The sequence below is a fragment of the Carettochelys insculpta genome, chromosome 11 (assembly GCF_033958435.1).
Source record: "Carettochelys insculpta isolate YL-2023 chromosome 11, ASM3395843v1, whole genome shotgun sequence".
In the NCBI taxonomy this organism is placed as follows: domain Eukaryota; kingdom Metazoa; phylum Chordata; order Testudines; family Carettochelyidae; genus Carettochelys; species Carettochelys insculpta.
Genome location: NC_134147.1, coordinates 7,041,368 through 7,060,101, shown reverse-complemented (window position 1 = coordinate 7,060,101; position 18,734 = coordinate 7,041,368). Strand labels below are relative to the sequence as shown.

The 18,734-nt window shown below is 45.1% G+C and overlaps 1 protein-coding gene across 3 annotated transcripts in view; it reads right to left on the bottom strand.

The window, feature by feature from the left end:
* PRKCD (protein kinase C delta) overlaps positions 1-18,734 on the bottom strand; it is a 138,286-nt gene that overhangs the window by 88,060 nt on the left and 31,492 nt on the right. The window lies entirely within an intron of this gene.

Genomic DNA, 18,734 nt, shown 5'->3' with positions numbered 1-18,734 from the left:
CAGCACTTAGGAAAGAAATATAAATTTAGTGACTAAAAAGTTTCCCGCCAAGATTAGAAGACATAAGAAGAGTCAGTCAGACAGATTCTTCTCCATACTTCCTGTCAATGGGAGATGTCTATCTTTTTCCACAACAGCACTTTACAGTTTTAAAATGGAAAGTCAGGTGTTAGATAAGCAGAAAGGGGAGGATACGGAGATAAGGAGTCTTTAAATAAACTGGCTCAAAGCACTTTCTCCAGGGCCTCACGTTAATACTGCCCATAGTCACAGTACAACTGTATTAGCACAATGGTTTTCTCCAAAAAGGCTTTACAGGTATTAACTAATGAAGCTCCTTATAGAGTTGGTAAGTATTACTGAGGGTACAGCTTCACTTTTGGGAGATCAAACCAGTCAGGGTCGATCCTCCAGGGTTCGATTGCCTGCATCAAGTGGGGACATGCAAAATCGAACTATTGGGGTCAACAGCTGGCCCTGTACTCCTCATTCTCACAAGAATTAAGGAAGGTCGATGGAAGAGTTTCTCCCATCGATCTCCCTCCGGGAGGATGGCCAGGTATGTCAACTGTAGATATGTTGATTCCAGCTATGCAATTGCCAATTGTGCATCTAGGACTGACTTTAAGGTCTAGTGTAAACCTGCCCTGAGACCCAGAGCTGGCTTAGGAGCAAACAACCCCACAATCAGTACTTTGGGTACCTGGCACAGGGGGCACTGGAGTGGGTTCTGTTTTTATTGTTAATACCAAAAGGGAAAACAGAACAGCTGAAGGAAAATATTTCAGGTATTCTCTGTGCGGGTTCCTTTTGCACTTTATTCCTAGACTATTCTCTCAGCTGAGCAGAAATTATTCTAGCATGCAAATGATCATGTTATATGACAGGGATAAATCAGGCATGCGAAGAGTGAATTCAAGTTGTGAAATAGGCTACCAATGCAATAAAAAACAAAATATTGAAAAGTTTAATGGTGGGGGGAGGCATCAAAATACTTCTGACCTGGGGAACCGTTTGGTCCATGGCCTGTCCTCACTGGACCCACACAAATTGTTACACCTAGGCCAGGTCCATACGAAACATTAAAGTTGACCGTAGATACACAGTTCTAGCTATGGCAATTGCATACCTAGAATTGAAAGATCTACAATCGACTTATCTGGCTGTCCTCACTGAAGGAGGTTGAAGGGAGAGTTTCTCCCCTCAACCTCTTACTCCTCGTGATATTGAAGAGCACAGAGGTTGACTGCTGACCCCCAGAGAGTTCAATTTCATGCGTCCCTAACAGACATGCGAAATCAAACTCCGGAAGATCGACCCAGTCAAGGTAGATCTTCAGTGTAGGAAAGAGGTACCCTAAGGTTACAAGAAATTAAGTCCCTGGGCTGCTCAACGCCTTCCTAAAACAACAGGAAATTTTTTTGGCAATGATGCCTAGTGGAGTGACTCTTCCCAGGAATGACCATTTTACTAAATTAGAAGTGAGTTGACATGTTGTAGAATTATTTTTTATGTACTTATGATTGCAGAGTGAAAGTTTAAGTAAGTATTAGATATTCCTGGAGTACTCAAAAAAGCCCTATTTAGAAGAACAAAGCAGTCAAAAGCAAGACAGAATGGGTGCCGCAATTACAATTTACATACCCCACAGCCATTTGGAAAGTTAAGGAGGAACAGCATATAATGCACTGTATTGTGATTTCTTGTGGGAGACAGGTATTTTTAGTTTTGTTTTTCATGTCAGTTATTAATTATTTTTAGTACCATCATCCCCTATTGACTGAGACAATATAAATTCTCTGCATGCTCTGTGACTCAGACATCAATTACTATGTTCTCCAAATGTAACTTTTGCTATTATCTCATGTTAAGTATATTAGATTAAAAAAAAAAAGGCAACCAGAAATACACTTCACTATGTAGAAGAGATAACAGCAGGATAGCAGGTTCCCTTCCTTCTTTCACAGCCTGCCTGGCACAAGAATTATGATTAAGAGCGGAGCAGGAGGAACTTCATGTTAAGTGGCTAGTTCCTTAGCTTGAAAGTTTAATAGACCCAATGCAGAACATCATGTTTTAAAATAGAGACTTGAAAAATAGTTGTAAGTACCTATGGCCTTCGTGAACAGATGCTACCCAGACAAGATAAATGGGTTGGGGTCTGAAGCCTAGCACAATGAGTCAATGGGTCTATGGTTAGTCCCCCAAAGCAATGCAGCAATACAAATAATAGACAACCAACAAATGCACAGGTCTAAGAGTGGAAAAATAGACTTATGATTAAGATTTGTGATAAAAGCCAGGGGACCTGGGCTCAGTGCCCACATTTGTGACTGATTTGCCATCTTAGTTTAGTGCCTCAGTTTCCCTATCTGTGAAAAAGGGATAGAGAAGAAGATGGAGAACCTCTTTTTGCCCTTATATAAAACCATGGTACACCCACATCTTGAATACTGCATACAGATGTGGTCCCCTCATCTCAAAAAAGGTTCAGAAAAGAGCAACTAAAATGGTTAGGGGTTTGGAACGGGTCCCATATGAAGAGAGATTAAAGAGACGAGGAATTTTCAGTTTAGAAAAGAGGAGATTAAAAGGAGATATGATAGAAATATATAAAATTATGAGTGGCATGGAGAAAGTGAACAAGGAAAGAGAAGTTACTCACCTATAGTAACAATGGTTCTTCGAGATGTGTCCCCGTGGGTGCTCCACAATAGGTGTTGGGCTCGCCCGGCGCCGCAGATCGGAATTCTTCTAGCAGTCTCTATTGGATCGCGCATGCGCTGACACGCGCCGCTCCCTTGCGCGCCCCCGGCCACGTGCGCGATCTGGTTCCCGCCAGTTCCTTCACCAACCGCCTCGGATGCTCCTGAAAAACACCAGACAGAGATCCGAAGCCGGGAGGATGGGCAGGTGGTGGAGCACCCACGGGGACACATCTCGAAGAACCATCGTTACTACAGGTGAGTAACTTCTCTTTCTTCTTCAAGTGGTCCCTGTGGGTGCTCCACAATAGGTGACTACCCAGCAGTAACCCAAGTAAGGAGGTGGGTAATCGATTCATGTGCAGCTTGCCCCCGAGAGGACTGCTGTCGACAGACGGGTATCCTCCTCGAATACCCGATGCAGGGCATAATGCTTGGTGAAGGTGTCGTAGGATGACCAGGTCGCCGCTCTACAGATGTCTTTTAACGCGATGCCCTTGAAGAAGGCTGTTGATGCCGCCACCGCCCTGGTGGAGTGAACCCTAGGTGAGGCCAGCAAAGGGGTCTTTCGAAGCTCGTAGCACATTTTTATACAGGACACAATGTGCTTTGAAATTCTCTGTGAAGAAAGGCCTTCCCCTTTTGACCTGGGAGCGAGAGACACCAGAAGCCTGTCTGTTTTCCAGAAGGACTTAGTTCTGTCTATGTAAAAGGCCAATGCCCTTCTCACGTCTAGGAGATGGAGGTGCGCCTCCTTGCTGGAGCTGTGAGGCTTCAGGTAAAACGAGGGTAAAACTATTGGTTCGTTAAGATGGAACTCTGAGGAAACTTTCGGAACGAAGGCTGGGTGTAACCGTAAGGTTACCGCCTCCTTTGAGAATATTGTGCAGGGCGGCGTTGCCATCACTGCTGCGAGCTCGCTCACCCTGCAGGCTGACGTAATCACAAGGAGAAAGGTTGTTTTCATCGTAAGGAGTCGGAGGGGTACTGTGGCTAATGGTTCGAAGGGTGGTCCCGATAGCGTGCTGAGCACCAAGTCCAAACTCCACGACAGTGGAAGCAGTTTTCGAGGGGGGTACAGGTTTCCCAGCCCCTTCAAGAACCTTGTGATGATAGGGTGGGCGAATACAGTGGGCCCTTCCTCTGTATGCTGAAAAGCTGATATAGCAGCGAGGTGGACCTTTAGCGAGGATAGAGAAAGCCCCTCTCGTTTGAGGTCCAATCGGTATTTTAGTATTACGGTTATAGGAACGTCAAGGGGAGCTAACTGTTTGGTGGAACACCAGGCTGTAAATCGAGTCCATTTCTGCTTGTAAGTCCTCCTGGTGGAGGTCCTTCGGCTACACTCCAAGACTTGTTGTACTCCCTCTGTACACGTGCTCTCTAAGGCACTGAGCCATGGATTAACCATGCTTGTAGGCGCAGTCCCTGAGGGTGCGGGTGCACTATGGACCCCTGAGCCTGCATGAGTAAGTCCAGCACCACCGGTAGGGGGAGTGGTGGACGATCCGACATGCGTAGAAGCAAGGGAAAACATTGTTGCCGGTCCCAAGTTGGAACTATGAGTATCATGCGAGCACTCTCCCTTCTGGCTTTCTGCAGAACCTTGTGGATAAGCGTTGTGGGGGGAAACGCGTATAGTAGAGGGCCCTTCCATGAAATCATGAATGCGTCCCCCAGGGACCCCCGCCCTATTCCTGCTCTGGAGCAGTACTGGGGACACTTCTTGTTGTACTGGGTGGCAAACAAATCGACTTGGGGAAACCCCCATGTACGAAATATGCGCCGTAGCAGGTCGGAGCGGATCTGCCATTCATGCGTGAGTGCGAAGCGCCTGTTCAGCTGATCTGCCTTCACGTTGTGGGCGCCTGGCAAGTACGAGGCTTTCAACATTATGTTGTTGGCAATGCACCAGTTCCACAATCGGACTGCTTCTGCACATAACGCACAGGATCGTGCCCCTCCTTGTCGATTGATCTAGAACATAGTGGAGGTATTGTCGGTATCGATGCCGACTACTTTGCCATGCAGGTATTCTCGAAAATGTCCGCACGCGTTGAACACTGCTCTGAGCTCCAGTATGTTTATGTGCAGTGTCTGTTCTGCAGGGGACCATAGCCCTTGCTGCCAATGTGCGTTCCCCATCCTATGTGGGAGGCGTCGGTAGAAAGAAAAATAGAAATTTGTGGCTGGTGGAAAGGTACCCCCACTAGCAGATTCTTGGGATTTTCCCACCACGCTAGGGATCTTCGCACCTCCGTCATGGGCGACACTACCCTGTGGACAGTGTGGGATGCCGGTTTGTAAACACTCGCCAGCCAATGCTGTAGGCTTCGCATGTGTAACCTGGCAGACTGTACCACAAACGTCGCTGCCGCCATGTGCCCCAACAGTTGCAGACACGTTAGGACCGGCATCGTGGGGCTGTACATCATGACTTGCACCAGGGAGTTGATGGCGCGGAAGCAGGCGTCGGGCAAGTATACTCTTGCTGTGATAGAGTTTATGCGTGCCCCTATGAACTGTACATCTTGCGTGGGTTTGGTCTTTGACTTTGTGAGGTTGATAACTAGGCCCAGCGAAGTAAACGTGTTCGCAGTGACGCGTATCATGCATAGGACCTCTGCCTTTGAGGCCCCTTTCAGTAGACAGTCATCCAGATATGGGAAAATAAACACCCCCTGTCTGTGCAGGTAGGCTGATACCTCTGCCAGGGTTTTGGTAAAGACTCTGGGTGCCAAGGATAGACCGAACGGAAGAACCCTGTACTGGAAATGTTCCCCGCCGACCGTGAAGCGGAGGAAGCGCCTGTGTGCCGGGTGGATTGTTATATGAAAGTAAGCATCTTGTAAGTCGAGGGCTGCAAACCAGTCTCCATCGTCCAGTGCCATAAGTATGGAGGCAACTGTGATCATCCCAAAGCGTTGCTTGAGCAAGTATCCAAAATCGGCCTCCAGCCTTCTGTTTTCTTCTCTGTTAGGAAGTAGCGTGAATAAAAACCTTTCCCTTGGAATTGTTCCGGCACTCTTTCCACCGCCCCTATGAACATGAGGTGATCTACCTCCTGCTTCAGCCTCGCCTTGTGGGCAGCGTCCCTGAGATGAGGCCGGGCGGGAGGCTTTGTCGGCGGAAGTGACTGGAAAGGGATCGTGTAACCCGTGGCTATAATTTCTAGCACCCATTTGTCTGTGGTGATCTTTTGCCATTGGGAGTGGAACGGTTTGAGGCGATGATGGAACATAAGATGAGAATGGCATTGAGAGACGGTATTGATAGTGCAGCCCCCAACATACTCGTCAAACTTGCTGTCTCTGGGCCTGTCCCAAGGGTGTACGGCTTTGTTGAGAACGTCGCCTAGGAGCCCTGTACTGCTGCTGCTGTTGATGGCGCCCTTGCTCGTAGCCTCGCTGATATTGAACGCGCTGTGGTTGGTAAGTATAGCGTCTTTGCTGGGGATAAAATTTCTTTTTCTTGTATAGGGGACTATAAATACCCAAGGTCCTAAGTGTGGCCCTCGAGTCTTTGCTGGAGTGGAGGACCGAGTCGGCTGAGTCCGCAAACAGCTTTTGCTTATCAAAGGGAAGATCCACAATCTTCACCTGTAGGTCTCTGGGGATACCAGACGTCTGGAGCCAGGATTCGCTACGCATTACCGCTGCTGCGGCCGTTGAACGTGCCGCTGTGTCTGCCACATCCAGGGCAATCTGGACCCCCGTCTGCAACGCCGCATAGCCCTCTTGGACAATTGCCTTTAACACTGGCTTCTTGTCCTCTGGGAGCGAATCCATGAGGGGAGTGAGTCTAGAGTAATTGTCAAAGTTATGGTTTGATAGATGAGCCGCGTAATTTGCCACTCTCAATAATAGGGTAGAGGAGGAACAGACCTTCCTGCCAAACAGCTCTAGCTTCTTAGCATCTTTATCCGACCCCCCTGATTTGTACTGAGACGTCTTCGACCTCTGCTGGGACGATTCGACCACCAAAGAATGGGTTGCGGGTGACTAAAGAGGAACTCCATGCCCTTGGCTGGGACGAAGTACTTCTTATCCGCTCTCTTGTTCGTAGGCAGAATAGAGGCCGGAGTCTGCCATATGTTAGTGGCTGACTCCATAATGGCTTCGTCCAGCGGGATAGCGATTTTAGATGAAGCCGGGGGTCTCAATTTTTTCAGGAGTTTATGGTGCTTCTCCTGCACCTCTGCTATTTGAATGTCTTGCGTGAAAGCTACTCTTTTGAACAGCTCCTGGAATTGTTTAAGGTCATCCAGAGGGGAGACATCCCTGGGGGCCATGGCCTCATCTGGGGAGGATGAGGAGCAACTGCTGGGGTAAACCTCCCCCAAATCCTCTGGCTCCCGAGTTCGGTGATATAATTGCTCCCTGGAAGACTGTGAAGGGAAGTCCCAGGATTCTGGACCTAATTCCCCCTGGGACAACCGTGTTCCCGTCTCAGAGTGAGAGTGTACACGGGAGTATTGATGAGTAGTAGGAGAGGACCTGCCCCTGGATCTAGACCTGCGGTGTCTGTGTTCAGCATGACGAGGATGACCATAGCAGCATGGGCAAGGGCCTGTGATGGAGACCTGGACCACGATCGGGGAGTGTACCCATGATGTCTGGGAGAGCGGGACCTCCGCGACGACATAGATAGTGGTGAAGCCGGTTTGTGATAGTACTCAAGGGGATCCATGCCCAAAAATGGTGAAGGTGGCCCGAGCCACGGCGAAATTGGTTGGAGGAACGGAGAGGGAGGCCCAAGATAAGCCAGTGGAGTTACAGCCCGGCGGTGCGGCGTGTGTATCTCGGGGGGGGGGTGGGCGGGGCTGGGTGATAAGGGCAGCGTGGCCCTGCCTAGAGATGGACTAAGATGCCGAGTTTTCGCTTTTGCCTTGCCCCTCCCCTGTGGGGTGGGCGCCGCCCCCTCCCGTGCCGGGGATCTCAGCCCTGTTGTTGGTGCCGCGCTCGGCACCATCAGTGGCGGTGCCACGCGGGTAGCTTCCTCCGGCGCCGATAGGCTCCATGCCAGGTGCCCCTGCGCCGTTGGTTCTGCGGAAGCCGGTGCCACATGTGTCGGTGCCACCGATTCCGGCGCTTGCCACGCTGGCGCTTGCAGCGCCTTCCATGCCACCTGTTGTGTAATCGGAGGCTCGGCCTCTGCCATGTGCGCTGCTGCTTTCATGAGCTCGTGGGTGGGGGCTCTGCATTCCGCTCGTCCTGCCCGCTGGGCCCGCCGGCAAGGATCGAGCCGGGGAGAGTTTCCTCCTCTTCTGCACCGAAGGGGTCAAAGAGGCTGCCTTCCTTTTATGTGACCCAGAGGGCCCTTCTGTGTGAGGCTTCTCCGGCGGTTCAGGCTGGAGAGCCTTATTAAACAAGATCATTTTGAGCCTCATCTCTCTGTCTTCCCTGGCCCTGGCTGTAAGCTTAGCGCAGTGGGATCACTTTTGGGTAACGTGCGACTCTCCCAGGCAGCGAATGCATTCACTAAGGCCATCAGAGGCCGGCATAGCCTTGCGGCATGACTCACACTTCTTAAACCCCGAAGAAGCCATCACGGTGAGTCTTTACTGTTGATAGGGTACTTAGCCACTAATCAGTGCTTTCTAACCCAAAATAACATTCACAGCCTTCAGGGCAGCGGACGGCTTAACAGCCTTCTTGCCCACCCCTCTCTCCTTCGTTCCTGTTCTCTGTGCTGTCTAATATTCTCTTTCTTTCTTTTTTCTTTTTTTTTTTTTTTTTAATAGTGACAAAACAAACGAACTACACATAAAAAACAACTATCTTATCTGTCTCCGGCTTTAGCCGGAGCGGATTCCGTCTGCAGCTGATGGCGACTGAGAAGGAACTGGTGGGGACCGGATCGCGCACATGGCCAGGGGCGCGCAAGGGAGCAGCGCACGTTGGCCCATGTGCGATCCAATAGAAACTGCTAGAAGAATTCCGATCTGCGGTGCCGGGAGAGCCCAACACCTATTGTGGAGCACCCACGGTGACCACTCGAAGAAGAAAAATTATTTACTTGTTCCTATAATATGAGAACTAGAGGACACCAAATGAAATTAATGGGCAGCAGGTTTAAAACAAATAAAAGAAAGTTGTTCTTCACACAACACACAGGAAGCCTGTAGACATCCTTGCCAGGAGGCTGTGAAGGCTTAAAAATATCAGTGTTTAAAAAAGAGCTAGATAAATTCATGGAGGCTAGGTCCATCAATGGCTATTAGCCAGGGTGGGTAAGGAATGGCATCCCTAGTGTCTGTTTGTCGGAGGCTGGAGATGGATAGCAGGAGAGAAATCGTTTGATCATTACCTGTTCGATTCACTCATTCTGTGGCACCTGGCATTGGCCACTGTCAGCAGACAGGATACTGGGCTAGATGGACCTTTGCTCTGACCCAGAATGGCTACTCTTATGTTGCTTTAACAAACATTTAGGATCATCATGCCTTTCAAGAGCTAATAGCCAAGTGGCTCTGAAGAACTCTTAAAACTTACATTGATTACATGACTACGGCACATGTCAAGGGCAGTCTCCCAGACAGACTCTGGGCTACCGAGAACCCTTAAAGGTCAAACCAACACCTTAATCACCATTCTGAAACCCCATGGTCAGCCATTGTAGATCCCAGGCACTAATACAGTATTACTCAATGAGTTACCTTAATAAACAAGCAAGCTGCTGCATTCTCCATCATGTTCAGTTTTTTCTAATAGGATTTAATGTACACCCCTAAACAGAGCACAAAGCAGTAATACAGGCTAGAAATGCCACGGTTCCATCAGTTTTTCTATTGGGAGACCATGAAAACAGGTTGCCTGCTTGAGAGGAGCTGGACATATGCTTGGTGGGCAGTCATATATTGGAACTGAAAGGGATTTTGCTGCAGAGCCAATAAGTTTGAGTGAATTTGCACTGTCATGTTTGGATGATAGGTATATCCAAGCTCAGCCTGGCCTGCATGTTAGCGTTGCCTTAATTGGCAATTTCCTTGACATATTGATCATGCTGATTAGTAACACACCTGATTGACTTGCACTATAAGTTAGTTTTTTTGTGTAGGAGTTTTTACAACAATTGCAGTACAAAGTCCAGCCACACTGCATAAAAATAGCCAGATCTGCTGAATAATGCAGGCTGGATGGACCAGGGAAGTAGAACTAGACATATTAAGAGCACTTATTAAAATACTTAAAATGGATTCCTCTAGATTTACCAGCCAACATAAGCAACTTTATAAAAATGTTATTCAATTCACTACAAACCTGACTGAATGTTATGACAGGAGTCCTCCTCCTAACTGGATGACTAGCAGAACTTAACTCAAAGGCAGATTCTACACAGAGACTGAAAAATTAGGAGAACAATGAGAATGCATTTAATTTAATTCCCTTTTTGCGATAAGAAAGGAGAATTATTTCCCTCACCAGAAAACAAACACCTTTCTTAAGCACAAGAGTTATTATTTCTCCTTTTCTCTGCAAAAACCTTAAGGAAGGAAGGAAGGAAGGAAGAAACAAAGAGAAAGGGAGCTGTATTACCTATTAAATCCAGGCAAAATTTTTCAGACATCTTTGCTGAAACATGCAGGTCAGTCTGAAACAATGAATGAATGGGACACAAATACTTTTGGCCATTCACAGAATAGGTGAAGAGGGCGGTGCCTGTTTTCACGCCACTGTCCCTGAATGGCCCACTCCACTTATACTCTTTAGCCCACCAACTGGGAAGTAGAAGGCCCAGGTTTGAATCATGGCGCTGAAAAAGATCCAAAATAGACCTTTTCTTGATTCGTCAGAACTTGTGACTATTTCAGATTCAGTTTGACCCATCTGATTTGGAGAGAGAGAGAGAGAGAGAAAACCCATTGAAATGAAAATTTAGTTCTCCCCACTTTGTCCTGTACTTGTGCACAGTCTACCTGTGCCACTACACAAGCAGTGGAGTCTAGTAGTTAGGGAAGAAAATAGGATTAGAAAAATGGGATTCTACTCTCACCCTGTTCATTGATTACATTGTGACCTTGGACAAACTGTTTAACTTTTCTGTTCTTTAGTTAACTCTGATAAATTAGGGATAGTGATACTTACTAGGTCTGATCAACTATTTGGAATAATCTGCCAAGAGGTCCAAAGAACAGCATTAAAGGCAATAAATGAAGTGTTAAGCAATGGAAAAACCATTAACACATTCACACCAGAATTCGGAGCTAGGAGTTGACACTGTAGCCAATTTCTAAAAAAGAAAACAAAATAACAGGGAAATAGCTGCCTTATAGAGCCTGCAACTTCCAACCAATATCAGCTGCAGCTGTCTCCATGGAACATGAAACACACACAAAAAGCAACAGCTACATCCTCCTACAATGTGTTTCTGTAGAGACTTCCAATTGTCTCTCCAAACATCATTTGACATTAGGGGCACATCAGACATTCCCACTAACTCTTCCGACAAGCTCCCAAAAAGCAGACAGCGTGGTAATGCTTGGTCACACCTGAAGACACTCAATTTCACAACTGATGGGCAGCAGCATACCCCCCTAAAAAAGGGTAGTATTTTGATCAAAGTTATCTTTCTAGAATATAGTAACAAAATCCTTAAAAGCACAGCCTCTTCATAAGTCAAACTCCATTTGGGAAGCAGCCTCCACAGGTGGAATGAATGGCTCAGGTCACAATATATGGAAGTGAGGGAGTTGGTCACTCATGACCACGCAGAGCAGGAGCAGACGCTTCTGAAATCTTCCACTAATTGATTTGGAAACAGGCAGGATACCACCACCGAGGTGACAAGATAACTGTGGTAACATAGAAGAGAGGCAGAGGTTGGAGGGAGAGATAAAGAACTCTAAAATCATGACTTTTGCAACACACTTTTTTTGTATTTCATACAAGCACCCATAAGACTGCCAGTACTAGGGGATGATCAGGATTTTAGCAACTGGATAAGTATCAAGGACTCTTATTTCACAAATAAACTTAAGTTGTAAGCCTCTTGTACAGGTTGAACGTCTCTAATCCAGAAAACTCTTGTTTGGCAACATCCATAGTCCAGAATGATTTTGGTGAGCCGGACGACCACTTATCATGGGTGCGGCCAAGTTTCCCACTATCCCATAAAGTTTGTTGACAGCCACCAGTTCTGGCTCACAGTGTTCTGTGCTATTATTTAGCTCTAATTTACCTCTAAATGTCTTTTAAGAGCCCAGTAAGCAGTGGAACTGTTAATGCTGCTGGACAATATTGACCTACTGTGGTCCAGCAAATTCTCTCCTCTGGCACTCCTCAGGTCCTAAGGGTGCCAGAATAGAGAGGTTCAATCTGTACCACAAAATTAAAAGAAATAGTTGGAAAAGTGAAATACATGATGAAGTGGGGTTTACCTACAAAGCTCATTACCTAATAAAATTCTTAGTCTTTAAGGTGCTATCAGACTGCTTTTTTATTTTGTTCTAACCCTCCCAGCCGATATTTCTGAGTTCTTCTCAGCAAATAGCTCTAACACTCACCTTTCTTGCTTTTCAAGGATTTCCTAAATAGCGCAACATTAAATTGACCCCATTCTTGTCACTTTCACGGCTGTCCACAAAGTTTTGAAAAGACTTGGCAGACTACTGTAGCTTTGGAACATTTTAAGAAACAGCAAAAGCCCTGGAGCTGTCCATCTGCAGAGATCACTGCACCAGCGTATGCTTAGTTCAACTGGAAACCTTTTTTTTTTTTCCTAAATTTTAAATGAAGTTTCACACACTACACAATTTTATGGTACTGTTCTGAGAAAATTTTCCATACCCAAAGGCAGATGAATGAGCAGATTTTTCCCAGTGTTTGATGACAATTTTTCATAATGCAAAGCCTATATCATTGGCTATGGCACAGTTCATTTATGATAATTTATTTCTTAAAAAGATACATCAGGCTAGAAAACTGACGGTGCTTTCTGGGTCGTGCTGACATGAGCAGTTGTACTGTGAGTTTAGTTACTTTTGTCAGCCAACGGATGAAGTGAAAGTTTTGCAGGGGCTGAGCAGGGCGATGTGTCAGTATAGTAAACTCTGTTTTATCTGGTGTTCCAACAACTGGGATACTCTAACTGGCGTTCCATCCTGCCCCAGCCATCCCCTTCTTACTCTGTCAGCCTGTGAGTGTGTGCATGGCTGGCAGCTCCTTTGCTCTCCATCCAGTGCCTGCTGCCCAGAGCAGCTTCCAAAGCGGTGTGATAGCCGCCCCCAGAGCAGCCCCCCACCCATCACCAGCAGTGGCTCCCTGCCCAATGCCCACCACTCACTTGGCACAGCCATGCCTGAGCCCCGCAAGTGGCTTCCTGCTGTCCCCACCAACAAGGTAATGGGGCAGCAATTGACCATGAGCTGGCACCTGGGGGGAGATGGAGAGGTGGACTTTGTTATCAAGCATATTCCCTTGTTCAAGAGGTTCTGCAATTTGCTGCTTAAAACTGATGATGCCCACCATTGCTTTTATTTCTTCCACACTATTGTTAGCTTTTTTGTTGTGAACAGACCAGTAAACCAGAGTGGTTATGCCTTGGTTGTCCATCAGGAGGATTTGTTTGAAACTTCCGGTACGGGTCACCATTTGAGACATGATACCTATGCAGATGGACCACTCATCTATTCCAGTACAGTGTTGTTCCCTGTAAACTGAGCACTTAGGCAGCCTTCCAGGAGAGAGATTAGCAGAGCACCCACAGCCAGTAGCAAAGATTTCTGCTCATATTGAACAATTCTATGTGCCTTGGTGCACATAACAAAATTTATTCCTCCCATGAATGGAAAAAATGAGAGGGAACCCTGTATGGCAGTGTCTCTTTTGCCAAGGAAACAAAGAGGGGTGTAATCTATGTGAATGTGGAATTAAAAAATGCATTATAATCCATATGCACAGGACTACTAATTTATGGTTGCACATGCAGTCTGAATTCTGGCATCCATAGCTTCTGAGTGCTTGCCTTTTCAAGCTTAAGAATATTCTTTTAACAATGCTTTTGTGCATGTTTATGCCTGTGTGCACATAAATTAGTTCAGTGGAGAAAACCCCGGGGATGAATTTAGCCCATTAGATCCTCTTTGCATTTTGTAGAAATGGACTATTATTGCAATTTATTCTTTACTTCTTTTTCCTCCATGATCGAGCACAATAACCACCAATTATTTTTCCTCTTAGTGGCAATTTGAAAGTTTGCCACTTGGTGCAGCTGCAGTTAGAAGTGAGATCGTTCACATACCAGGACTTTTCACCTACTATGCCTTTAACTTCTTGAAGTCCCACAAAGGTTGCACTATGTTAGCTTTCAGCATCTAGCTATATTTACTCAGGCTGCCATAATACCACAAAGACCTTTGGCTTTCCCTTGTAGTCTCTTTGTACCATATGAAAAACATGATGTCTGAACCTGGTCCCATCAACCTTTTCTCAGGAAGTACAATACAACAAGCAACCCCTTCCAAACAATTATCTGTTTTTGTTACAGCTCAACTACAGAAAAACATCAGGATAAGGCATTTAAACCTCAAGGGATACAGTTCAGCTTTTACTGGCCCAAATCTGTCACGTCCTCTGAAAGGTTCCAATTCTTTAAGTATCTTTTTCCCCATTCCATCTTTATTTTAAGCTGCCAGCCCAGCGAAGCACAAACCGCTGCAATGTTAAAAAATCACAATTTCTTGGCTGCAATGCAGCAAATTCCCAGTGTTGAGTGCAGCACATACTTGTCTGCGTACACCACAACTGACAGATTGAGTGAAATGGATCAGAATCCCACTAAGGGCAGGTCCACACCAGACCTAAGTTGATCTTAGATATGCAATTCTAGCTATAGCAGTTGTGTAGCTGGAATCAGTTTATCTAGGATCCACTTACCTGGCTGTTCTCACTGAGGGAGGTTGATGAGAAAAACTGTCCCATCAACCTCCCTTACTCCTCGCAATATGAGGAGTATGGGGTCAAATGTCGAGCCCTGATGTTTCAATTTTGTGCATCCTCACTACATGTGTAAAATTGAACTCCGGAAGATTGACCCTGACCACGTCGATCTCCCGGTAAGTATAAATATACCGTCGGGCAAACTAACACCAGTACAGGGCTCACTGACAGTGTTCTCTCTAATTTTCCCAAACCCTGAGCAGAATGAATTTTGTCGTGTGCACCAATATGGAGAGGTGAACCTCCTTCATCATGTGGCACATAACTAACACGTGGTTCTGATGGTGGGAGACATTCCAGCCTGGATCAGAGGATTGGGGTGCAAGAGCAAGAGAGCTCTGTCTGGCTGTGTGGGCTCTGCGGTGGGACTAGGGATGAAGGGCTCAGGTCTGGGACACAGGGTGGTGGCTATAGGGTTTCGGGTGAAGACTCGGGGTATGTCTATACTTACTGCGGGCTTGACATACTGTGATTAATCCACCGGAGTTTGATTTTGCCCCATCAGTGAAGACGCAGCAAAAAAAAATCGATCTGTCTGGGCTCAGCTGTCAACCCTGGTACTCCACACTGCCACTTAGAGTGACAGACATCAGCACAAGCCTGATGAGCCCTAATCTACACCAGGGCACAAGCTGATCCTGATACGCACCTTCTAGCTATGTTAATGGAATAGCTGGAATTGCATACCTGGCATCAATTTTGATCCCTAGTGTAGACCAAGCCTCAGAGACTACTGCAAGGAGAGCAGACCCCTTCCCACCCAAGTACTCTCTCCTTGAAGCAGCACAAGGGCTGGAGTTAAAAAGGCGCTTCTCTGAGGGCTTGTCTGTAACTACAGGGAATATCAACCCTGAATGGGTCATTCTTCCAGGTTTCAATTTTGTACATCTGGTGGAGACGCACAAAAATCAAACTATGTGGGTTCAACAGTCAACCCCTCTACTCACTATTGCAAGAAGTAAGGGAAGTCAACAGGAGAAACACTCCCATCAGTCTCCCTCTGTGTGGACAGATAGGTAAGTCGATTTCAGATAGGTCAATTCTAGCTATGCTTTGCTGTAATGAGCACTGCATATCTGCAATTATTTTACCTGTCTAGTATAAACCAGGGTTGGAGCTGCAGGATAGGTGAAATCCTCTTTGTTCTTCTGATAAACTAACTATAACAAACAACAGAAAGGGATGATTTTTCTGCAACCTATACAGGGAATTCAAGCAGTCAAGTTGAAATGCATGTTCCTGATTTTCTTGTGCATTCATATGCAAGGCCAAGAACAAATTGGTTTGAATTACACTAAACTCTTTCATTACACTAAACTCTATTACCTGGAACTCTCAAATTACCGGCATTTTAACCATATGCAAACTTTAGTTGCATATTCCATAAGTACAGTGTAGTGAAAGAAAACACAAATAAACACAGCAAACACAATATAAGTTTACAGTGTACAATGCTACTGTTGTTGGTAAATAAAGTACTCTGCATATGTGTTTGTTTAATATCTAACCTTGTTTTTCTTTAGCATTAAGCATTGCTAGGTATACCTCTCTGTTATCCAGAAAATTTGAATATTCGGCAACCTCTCGGTCCCGGAGCTGCTGGATCTGAAACAGTTTATTGTAATTCACTTGGTTCATAATAAAGATGAGAGGTTTCCAAATGGAATGATTAAGACTTTCCCAGAATATTACAAGTTACCTACCCACAACTGGCGCAATATCACTTCACTGTAATGAGCCAGAACATAAACATGGTAATTCATTCTATGAGAAAATGACAACAATGACATTTTTTCCATGTTTGAGGGAGACTATACAATGCTTTCAAGCGCCTTTCCTTGGCAGACAGACAACTAAGCTAAGTGTTTCTGACAGTATGTCTTGTTGGAAGCTAATACCCAATTAAAACTGTTCAGAAATTTCAAAATCAAGTAAGTTCTATAACAATAATGTTGCAATATTGCATCCTCAGGAATTCTTACCCACATAGAAAAGGAGACACTTCTGAGGTGGAAGGCAGGAACTGGTAATAATTTCCTGTCCCAAAACAACTTTTTATGACTATATTATAAACTCCGAGGAGTCTTTAGGGAAGCAAAGTGTATAGTTAGAATGTGATTAATACACTGTGGCTATACCCTTAAGCCAGAGCTATCAATAGTCTTCATGAATTTATGGTGCAAGCAGGACAAAAGCATCCTGAATCAGACTTCACTTTACATTTTTCAAGTGCCTTTCTAGCCCTCATGGTTACCAACAGAACCTTCCAAGTGGACAGTGATGTCTGACTCTGCAGGCAATGACTCAGAGGTGTCAATTTCCTTATTTCATTTGACTGTCAGGTCTACAGCCCAGGGAAGTTGTTTCAGTGCCAACATTAGCAGTTTCCCTGCTGATCATTTTAACCAATGGACTGAAGAATCAAGCAAACAGGGATATTGGAATTTGGATTTTCTACATGAAATGAAATGCAGGACAAAGAACAGAGGACAGGCAAACAGTGAAGAAGGGCGAAAAAGAGAACTAAAGGACAGAAACAGCAGTGGTGTAAAGGGGAGTTGATTTGCTCACTCAGTGAGGCTGAAAGTGACAGTGAGGTATAGAATTAACAAATACCTAAAATTGTGTTACTACATAAAGTGCAAGTTCTCCCTGCGATGCCTATGGTTCTTAGGTTCTGGGGTTCTTCAGCATCACAGGGAGAATTTGCCCTTTATGTAGTAAGGGCAGGGGACTGGACTCCATGACATCTCAAGGTCCCTTCCAGTTCTAGTGTTCTATGGTTCCGTGATTCTATTTTCTGCTGCACCTGGATTTTCCCTGTAGTAGCCCATGCAAACAGCATTGTAGGACAGTGTACTTAACTGGAAATATTTCACTGAAATGCAGCCAAAAGAGAATTTCGGCTTGTCCCTGTAAGTGCAAGGGAAGGCACTGCGGAGTAGCTATCAGAAAATTATTCTATTGATGGTGAACACTACAGACCAAGGCAATTTTTGGGTTACCTCTGCAAAAGTGATTGTTTGCATTTATCATATGACCATGCAAAGTCACACACAAATTAAGAACAATTCTCCAATTCTGACAAGCTGCCAGTAAGAGCTGAGTCATAAAAAGTTTGGGCAATCGTGATATAGCTGCAGTACATTGTCTGGGAGGAGTCCCAAGTACAGCCATCCAATGTAACTGCTCGGCACTGGGTCAAATGTTTTTTTTTTCCTTAGAAAAACAAAGAGCCTGACCGGTTAAGTTAAAATGTAGTCATCTCTTGTGTTTCCAAGCTTTAGTATCTATAGATTTTTTTAAAAAGTTTCTTCCAAAGTTCCTATGAGAGCCGTATTTCATTTTGCTTTTAATATTCTCTCATTCATTGCAACACAAATTCTACAACACTTTCGTCCCACATAAAAACCAAAATAGGTTTACTAATCATTTCATTTTTTCCATTTTTCTATTCAAATCATGAAAAATAAACAGCTCAAATTTTTAAAAGGTTTTAAAAAATAAAGGGAACTTCAGTCATTAAAAATATGAGCACCACATGGAAATGTTTTATGTTTTAATCCAGATAGTATCCAACTGATTGTGTAATTATGAACAAACAATTTGAAATGTTCAGTAAATGTGATCCAATTCATTGAAAAGTTGACCCATTCATTTTCTGTGTGTCCCTGGGGCCAATGATACCTCAATCTCATTCTGAGGGGGAAAATGTGTTCAGAATACCCTATAGGCACTAGTTAATAGAAGATTTAAGTTTATGACAAGATTGTAGTAAACTCAAACTACTGATGGAGTTAACCAAAAATATTAGATAGTTTTTACAAAATTAACCACCATGTAATCCAGACAACTTTTTGCAAGATTTAAGTTGCATGGTCTCCTGAGAAAGTTCATCTGGTAAGAAGTTTAACTGCTTTCCCTCATCCCCAAGGAAGACACAGAACACAGAAAACAGGGATTAGACCATACAGTGAATTTGAAGTCATAATATTGGCTCCGTAATCTCTCTCAGAACCATTAAATGATTATTGCTTGTGCAGCATTTCCATCAGAATGAGTGAATGAGACAAGTAGGAACATGCTAAAG